At 34.8% G+C, this 9,812-nt stretch overlaps 1 pseudogene across 1 annotated transcript; it reads right to left on the bottom strand.

Annotated features, from left to right (window-relative positions):
* Positions 1 to 4,037: 4,037 nt before the first annotated feature.
* Positions 4,038 to 9,508, bottom strand: LOC309637351 (26S proteasome regulatory subunit 10B pseudogene; annotated as a pseudogene). The gene has a single exon. The product of its transcript is annotated as a 26S proteasome regulatory subunit 10B pseudogene (transcript).
* Positions 9,509 to 9,812: the final 304 nt, after the last annotated feature.

The raw sequence follows: 9,812 nt of genomic DNA, 5'->3' as shown, positions 1-9,812 counted from the left end.
GGATGTGATAAAGTTAATTTAAAGACAGCTAAATGACCACCCCAACCAAATGCTCTTTCCAGAATTCTGTTGGTTTTCATCATGGCACTTTGCACACAGAGAGTCACTTTTTTGTGGAAGTGTGACATACATAAGAAAAATGTACAAGTCGTAAGTGCACAGCTGGGTAAATTTCACAGGGTGAGCCCCTCATAACCAGCACCCAGATCAAGTAACAGAACAGGACCAGCACCAGCAGTCCCCTCATGCCCCATCTCAGTCACTCCTGCTCCTAAGAGGACCACTACCCTGACTTTGAGCATGTGTAGATTACCCTTCCCTGCTTATGAACTTTATAGAAATGGAATCCTACTGTGTGTGAACTTTTGTGTCTAGCTGGCTCTTTTACTCAGCATCATCAGGGTGAACTTCATCTATATGATTGTAGCTTGTTTGTTCCCATGGTGTGAATATTCTGCACTTCATTAATTCTATAGTTGATGGACATTTGAGTTGTTTCCACTTCTGGCCTCATATGCGGAGTGGTGCTGCTGTGAACATGTTTGTGTGTGTCTTGAACACGTGCACACATTCTTGTTGGATGTATTCCTAAGTAGAAATGCTGGATCATAGGGTACATGTATGTTTGATTTAATAGATCCTGCCAAAGAGTTTTCAAAAAGTTACACAATTAACATTTTTACCAGCAATGTATGAGAGTCCTAATTGCTTTGCATTCTGGTCAACACTTAGTATTTTCTGCCTTTTTAATTTTTGCCATTCTGATGGGTGTATAATGGTATTGTATTGGGTTTTTAATTTACATTTTTATATTTTTTTGCATTTTTCACATGACTATTGACAATTTAGTTGTCCTCTTTTGTGAAATGCCTGTTCAGGTTGTGTGCCCATTTTTCCACTGGGTTTTTTGCCTATTTTTTTACTTGTAGGAGTTCCTATTAAATTCTAGATATGAGTCTTGTCAGATACATGTATTACAAATATCTTCTCCCACTATGTGGCTTTCCTTTTTAATAACTTTAATGTTATGTGCTTTTGTTTTTAGTTTAAGAAATCTTTGCATACTTAAGGGCATATAGATATTTTCTTATGTTTTCTTCTAACAGTAATATTGTTTTATCTTTCATATTTAGATCCATTTATTTTTGTGTATGTGTATGATATGGGCTAGGAGAAGGATTCTTTTTTTTTTCCCCATATGGTAATCTAATTGCTCTGGCAGCATTTATTAAAAAGATCATTCTTTCTTCACTGAGTTGCAGTGACACCATTGTGTTACCATGTATGTGTGGATCTTTTATGGTCCCTCTATTTTGTTCCATGGATCTATTTGTCTGTCCTGTGCTAATACCACACTGTCTTAATTGCTATAGTTTTTAACTACCAGTTGAAATCTGGTAACATAAGTCCTCCAACTTTGCTTGATTCTTCAAGATGGCTATCTAGATCCTTTGCGTTTCCATATATAGTTTAAAAATAATTTCTCAATTTCCGTAAAAAACCGGTTAGGGGTTTTCATGGAGATCGCATTGAATGCAATCACATGGAAGAGAATTGACATCTCGACAATATTGAGTCTTCCTATCTTGAACATGGAATTTCTCTCCATTTATTCAGTTCCTCTTTGCTCTCAATCATGTTTTGCAGTTTTCAATCTAGAGGTCTTAAACATCTTTTGGTAGATTTATTCTTAGGTATTTGACATTTTTGATGCTCTTATAGATGGTATTTTTAAATTTTTGTTTTCCCATTTTTTGTTGCTAGTCTATGAAAATACATTGAAGCACAATTGATTTTCTTACAGCTTTTTTGAGGTATAATTGAGGTACAATAGCTGTACATGTCTAAAGTGTACAAATGATAAGTTTTTACATATATATACACTGTGAAACTATCACCATAATCAAGATAATGAAGATATCCATCACTCCCAAAACATTTCTCATGCCACTTTATAATCCATACCTTCCTACCCCAGGCTGTCAAATGCAACAACAAATCTGCTTTCTATCACTATAGATTAATTTACATTTTCTAGGTTTTTATATAAATGGAAATTCATATTATATGTACTTTTTGTGGGGGGAGGGAATGGGGGAGTCTGAGTTCTTTCACAGAGATAATTATCTTGAGATTCAGCCATGTTGCTGCGTGTATCACTAGTTGATTCCTCTTTTGTTGATAAGTATTCATTACATGCATATAACACAGTTCATTTATCCATTCATCACTTGGTGGGTATTTGAGCTATTTCCAGTTTTGTGCTATTACAAATAAAGCAGCTGTGAATATTCATGTACAAGCTTTTCTGTGGACACTTGCTTTCATTTCTCACGTCTTGGGTATGAAACGGATGGATTAGTGTTTTTGTTTTTTTCCAGTACATACTCAGGAGTGGAATTGGTGGGTCACATGGTAGTTTCATTTTTAATTTTTTGAGAAAGCTCCATACCATTTTCCACAGTGACTGCACGAAATTACATTCCCATCAGTACAGTACTGTACAAGGGTTTCCTTTTCTTCACATCCTCACCAACATTTGTTATTTGTGGTCTTTTGATGATAGCCATTCTGACAGGTGTGAGGTGATATCTCGTGATTTTGACTTGCATTTCCCTGATGATTAGCAATGTTGAGCATCTTTTCATGTGCCTATTGGCCATCTGCATTTCCTCTTTGAAAAAATGTCTATTCAGTACTTCTGACCATTTTTTAATCTTTTTTTTTTTTTTGATGTTGAGTTGTATGAGCTGTTTGTAAATGTGGGATGTTAACTCCTATCAACCATATCATTTGCTTATATTTTCTCCCATTCAGTAGGTTGTCTTTTCATTTTGTCAATTGTTTCCTTTGCTGTGCAAAAGCTTTTAAGTTTAATTAGGTCTCATTTGTTTATTTTTGCTTTTGTTTCCTTTGCTTCAGGAGATGGATCCAAAAAAATATTGCTGTGATTTATGTCAAAGGCTGTTCTGCCTGTGTTTTCCTCTTGGAGTTTTACAGTATCCAGCCTTACGTTTAGGTCTTTAATCCATTTTGAGTTTGTTTTTGTATATGGTGTTAGAGAATGTTCTAATTTCATTCTTTTACAAGTAACTGCCCAGTTTTTCCAGCACCACTTATTGAAGAGGCTGTCTTTTGATTAATTGACCATAAGTGTGTGGGTTTGTTTCTCAGCTCTATTCTGTTCCATTGATCTATGTTTCTACTGTTTTGATTACTATAGCTTAGTAATGTAGTCTGAAGTCAGGGAGCATGATTCCTCCAGCTTTGTTCTTCTTTCTCAAAATTGTTTTGGCTATTCAGGGTCTTTTGTGTTTCCATATAAATGTTAAAATTATTTGTTCTAGTTCTCTGAAAAATGCCTCTGGTATTTTGATAGGGATTGCACTGAATCTGTAGATTGCCCTGGGTAGTATGGTCATTTTAACAACATTAATTCTTCCAATCCAAGAACACGATATATTTTTCCATCTATTCGTGTCGTCTTCAGCTTCTTTCATCAGTGTCTTATAGTTTTCCAAGTAAGGTCTTTTACCTTCTTAGGTAGATTCATTCCTAGGTATTTTATCCTTTTTGATGTGATGGCAAATAGGATTGTTTTCTTAATTTCTCTTTCTGATAGTTCATTGTTAATGTATAGAAATGCAAAACATTTCTGTATATTAATTTTGTATCTTGCAACTTTACCAAATTCATTGATGAGCACTAGTAGTTTTCTGGTAGGGTCTTTAGGACCTTCTATGTATAGTATCATGTCATCTGCAAAAAGTGACAGTTTCGTGGGCATAGAGGAAACATACATCAACATAATAAAGGCCATATATGAAAAACCCACAGCTAACATCATACTCAATGATGAAAAGCTGAAAGCATTTTCTCTAAGATCAGGAGCAAGACAAGGATGTCCACTCTCACCACTTTTATTCAGCATAGTTTTGGAAGTCCTAGCCATGGCAATCAGAGAATAAAAAGAAATAAAAGAAATCCAAATTGGAAAGGAAGAGGTATTTTTAACTTTTTTTTTTTAGTAGGAGAACTGAATCAAACAGATTTTATTAAACTTTTTAGGATGAGGAAAACAAATGATATAAAATAAGTCATAAGAAATGCTATCTGGTACTACTGTCTCAAACCATTTTCAAGGTTTTACAAAATACACAGCAAATACGAAAAGCTTCAACATACTCTTCTTTTATAACTTCTGCTGCAATAAATACAAATTAACAAACATACAAATTTCTTCCATACTTCTTAAAAGTAGAATTACTGAATTACTAATTTTTACAATGTTATTCATACACATTTTTATTCATACGCTTTTAATGAGATCATTGCCAATACGTACATTATTTTCCTTAACTTTATTTTTACATTAAGCCAATATCTGTCATGCAGCCATGACAGTAAATTACACAGATTTGTAGTCCAATCTAGACTCTAGCTTAGAATCAGCCACTTTTCTGACTGATTTCATGAAGTGTTCCTGTACTATAAAATCATGATCAGCAAGAATTGCAAACATACTTGCTTCAGTACAAACATTTCTAAGTTCTGCTCCATTAAAGCCATCTGAAAGCTTCATAATTGCTTCATAATCTATTTCACCATGCTTTGGAATGGGACCTGCATGGATTTTCAATATATCTAACCTTGCTTGTTCGTTTGGTAAATCAATATGTATTTTTCTATCTAATCTGCCTGGACGAAGCAAAGCAGGATCCACTGTATCTGGCCTGTTTGTAGCCATGATCATTTTAACTCTTTGTAGAGTATCAAGTCCATCCACTTGATTCAGTAGCTCCATTAAAGTTCTCTGAATCTCTCTATTAGCTGAAGTACCCTCAGAAAACCGACGACCACCAATAGCATCTATTTCATCCATAAAAATGATGCATGGCTGGTGGTCCCTGGGATAATTAAATATTTCTCTGATCAAACGAGAACTTTCACCAATGTACTTGTCTACAATAGAACTAGATACAACCTTTAAGAAATTGCAATCCAGCTTGCTAGCAACAGCTCATGCCAAGAGTGTTTTTCCTGTACCTGGTGGTCCATATAGCAAACAGCCTTTTGGAGGTATTATTCCTACAGGTTGGAATAATTATGGGTTTGTAAGAGGTAATTCTATTACCTCTCTTAATTCCCGAATCTGTTCTGATAGCCCTCCAATCTCAGAATAAGAAACATTCCCAGGGTCCTCATGAGACATGTTGTAAACCAGTGGATCTACCTGTCTTGGCAAATACCTCATGATAGTTAGTGTAGTCATATCCAAAGCAACTCTTGTTCCTGGCTTCAGCTTACTTTTGTCAAGCTGTCAACGACAACCCACAACATATCTTGGTCCATTTGTAGGTTTAACATTGAATTTTTCTTCAGTTAATTGCTTAAGTACTTCACCCACAATCTGCCCAACACTTTGTAGGGCCTTCAGATCATTTTCAGACTTTTCATACTGCTTGGCAAATTCTTTTAATTGTTCCCTTAACTCCTTGAGACGGCTGTCGATCTCCTTGTGCTCCAGCAGGTTCTTGTGGTAGTCCTGAAGCACCTTATCTCTAGCGTCCTCCATGATGGGAAACTATTTTTAACTTTTTAAGCAACTATGATCTGTTTTCCAAAGTGACCATAGCATTTTATATTCCCACCAGCAGAGTATGAAAGTTCCAGTTGCCCCACATACTCACTAACGCTTGGAGTGGTCAGTCTTTTTAATTTGAGCCATTCTAGTGGTTGTGAAGTGGTATCTCATTGTGGTTTTGAATTGCATTTTCCTAATGACTAATGATGTGAGGCATCTTTTCATGCACTTATTTGCCATCTTCTTCGGTGAAATGTCAGTTCAAATCTTTTACCATTTTCATTGGGCCATTTGTCTTACTACTGAGTTATACATGTAAAAAAATACATTCTACATACAAATTCTTTGTTGATTATGTTTTGCAAATATTTTCAGTCTGTGACATGCCTTTTCATTTTTATAACAGTATCTGTTGAAGAGCAAGTGTTTTTAATTTTGCTGGAAACCAACTAAATTATTTTTTTTTATAGTTTATGCCTTTTGTTTCCTATTTAGTTTTTTTTTTTTTTTTTGCCAAATATAAGATCACTAAGATTTTCTCTCATGGATTCTTCTAGAAGTTTTATAGTTTAAGCTTTTACATCTAGATCTATGATCCATTTTGAGTTAATTTTTATATATGGTGTGATATCATAATGATGTGGTTCATTTTTTACTTCCAAATATGCAACTGTTCTAGAACCATTTTTTGAAAAGATTATCCTTTCTCCATTGAACTCACTTGGCATCTTTGTTGAAAATTAATTAACCATGGGTATGTGGGTCTATTTCTGGACCTTCCATTCTATTTCACTGATGTATGTTTATACAGGTGCCACATTGCCTTGATTAGAGTTGCTTTATAATAAATCTTGTAATCAAGTAGTCTAAGTCCTCCAACTTTGTTCTTCTTGTTCAAAATTATTTTGAGTATTCAAGGTCCTTTGCATTTTAATATAAATTTTAAAATCAAGTTGTCAACTTCTACAAAAAAAAAAATCCTTCTGGGACTTTGATTGAGATTGATTGAATCTACAGATTGATTTGGTGAGAATTGCTATCTTAGTATTGATTTTGCCAATTCACAAACATGGTATATTTATCCATCTATTGAGGTTTTCTATCATTTCTTTTAGCAATGTTTTGAAGTTTTTGAGGTACTAGCCTTGTGTATCTTTTATTCAAACTTTTGATATGTATTTTATATTTTTGATACTATCATTAATAGTGTTTTTTAAAAATATCAATTCCTGATTGTTTCTTTCTGGTACATAGAAATAGAATTATTTGTTTTATGTTAACTTGGTATCCTGCAACCTTTCTAAATTCACTTATTCCAGCATTTTTTTGGTAAATTCCTTAGGATTTTCTACAGACTATAATTTTGCCTACAAATAAAGACAGTTGTATTTCTTCCTTTCGAAATTGTATGCCTCTTATTTGTTTTTTCTGGCCTATTGCACTGGATAGAACCTCCAGTATAATGTCATGTACAAGGGGTAAGAACAGACATCTTTGTCTCTCTCCTGATCTGTGTGGGGAATGTATTCAGTCTCTCAGTAAGGTGATATTAGCTCTATGTTTTTATGGATCATCTTTATCAGGTTGATGAAGTTCCCGTCTATTCCTAGTTTGCCTAGACTTTCTATCATGAATGGTTGTTGGATTCTATCAAATGCTGCTGTTGCGTCTGCTTCCTCCTCTTCCTACTCCCCCTCCTCCTTCCCCTCTTCCTTCTCCTCCTCCTTTTCTTTTTTTTCCTCTTCCTTTTCCTCACATCTTTTGAGATGATAATATGCATTTTTCTTCTTCTTTTCCTTCCATAAGTATGGTGAATTACATTAATGTTAAATGTAAAACCAACCTTGCATTCCTGGGATAAACTCCACTTGGTCATGATCCTTTTACATATTGCAGTTACGATTTACTAAACTTCATTTTTTTGCATCTATGTTCATGAAAGATGTTGATCTGTAGTTTTGTTTTGCTTTTTCTTGTAGTGTGTTTGTCTGGTTTTGCTACCAGGTTAATGCTGGCTTCATAGAATTTGTTAGGGAGTGATTTCTCCTTCTCTTTGATTTTCCAGAAGAGTTTATGTAAAACTGATATTATCTTTATTGAATGTTTCACAGAATTCACCAATGAAACCATCTGGGCCTGGAGTTTTTCTTTGTGGGAAGGTTTTTTTTTTTAAATTTATTTATTTTATTTTTGACTGCGTTGGGTCTTCGTTGCTGCATGCGGGCTTTTCTCTGGTTGCGGTGAGCAGGGGCTACTCTTCATTGCGGTGCTCAGGCTTCTCATTGCAATGGCCTCTCCTGTTGTGGAGCACGGGCTCTAGGCGCGCAGGCTTCAGTAGTTGTGGCATGGAGGCTCAGTAGTTGTGGCTTGTGGGCTCTAGAGCGCAAGCTCAGTAGCTCAGTAGTTGTGGTGCATGGGCTTAGTTGCTCCGTGGCATGTGGGGTCTTCCCGGACCAGGGCTCGAACCCGTGTCCCCTGCATTGGCAGGCAGATTCTTAACCACTGCACCACCAGGGAAGCCCCTGTGGGAAGGATTTTAACTACAAAAGAAGTTCTTACTAGATATAGAGCTATTTAGTATATATATTTATTCTTGAGTGAGCTTTGGTAATTTGTATCTTGCAAGGAATTTATCCATTTCATTTAAATTGCTGAATTTATTGGTATATACTTATATATAATATTCCCTATTAGCCTTTACTCTCTGTAGGATCTATGGTCATGACCTTTTATTCCTGATATTGGTAATTTATGTCATCTTTTTTTTTCCTGATTAGTCTGGCTAGTGGTTTGTCAATTTTAATAATTTTCTTAAATAATCAGTTTTGCTTTGCTTTGTTACTTTTCTGTTTCAATTTCACTGCTGTTTAATTTTTTTTCTCTTTATTTTTTTTTTCTGCTTATTTTAGGTTTAAGTTGCTGTTCTTTTTTAGAATAACTTTGAATAGAATAATAAGTTAGAAACCTAGGTCATTGATTTGAAACTCTTCTTCTTTTCTACTATAAGCATGTATTACTATAAATTTCCCTCTAAGCGGAGTTTTAGCTGCATCCCCAAAATTTTGATGTGTTGTGTTTTTATTTTCATTCAATTCAAAATATTTTGTAATTTTCCTTGTAATTTCTTCTTTGATCCATAAGTTAATTAGAAGTGTGTTGTTTAGTTTCCTATATTTGAGGACTTTCCAGATCTATTACTGATTTCTAACTTAATTCCATTGTAGTTTAAGAACATAATTTATATTATTTAAATTCTTTTAAATGTATTAATTTTTATGTTGATCCTGTATCTAGTGGTCTTGACAATTTCACTTGTTAATTCTAATTGTTTGCTTTACCCCTAAGATTGTGCATCAGATTGTGGACATCCTTATCTTGTTCCCAAACACTAGAGGAAAGAATGCAGTATTTCATCATTAACTATGATGTTAGCTGTGGATATCTTGTACATACTCATTATATAGTTAAAGAAGTTCCCTTGTATTCCTAATGCTGAGGAATTTGTTATAGATAGTTATTGATTTTATCAAATGTGTTTAATAAATCTTTTGAGATATGATTTTTCTCAGTATGGTGAAATGTATTGACTGATATTTAAATGTTACACCATACTAGTATTTTTCAAATAAACTTCACTCAGTCATGATAGATTATCCTTTTTAAAAAATATATCACTATATTCAATTTGCTAATTTTTTTTTTAAACTTTATACCATATTTTATTTATTTATTTTTGGCTGTGTTGGGTCTTCGTTTCTGTGCGAGGGCTCTCTCCAGTTGCGGCGAGTGGGGGCCACCCTTCATCGCAGTGTGTGGGCCTCTCACTATCGCAGCCTCTCTTGTTGCGGAGCACAGGCTCCAGACGCGCAGGCTCAGTAGTTGTGGCTCACGGGCCCAGTTGCTCCGTGGCATGTGGGATCTTCCCAGACCAGGGCTCGAACCCATGTCCCCTGCATTGGCAGGAGGATTCTTAACCACTGCGCCACCAGGGAAGCCCCCCACTAATATTTTGTATAGTATTTTTGCATCTCTATTCATGAATGGTATTGGACAATAATTTTATTTTCTTATAATATCCTTGTCTGGTTTTGGTACCAGGGATGTGTTGATCTCAGTATGTTGAGAAATGTTCCCTCTTTATTTTGGTGACAAAAAATTGTGTTTTTTTTAATGTGTAGAAAGAGTTGTTTGTCTTTTTTTTAAGAATATAGGACTATTCAGATTTACT

Source organism: Balaenoptera physalus (assembly GCF_965194825.1).
Source record: "Balaenoptera physalus genome assembly, chromosome: 11".
Taxonomy (NCBI): Eukaryota; Metazoa; Chordata; class Mammalia; order Artiodactyla; family Balaenopteridae; genus Balaenoptera; species Balaenoptera physalus.
This window is presented reverse-complemented; position numbering and strand designations above follow the sequence as displayed.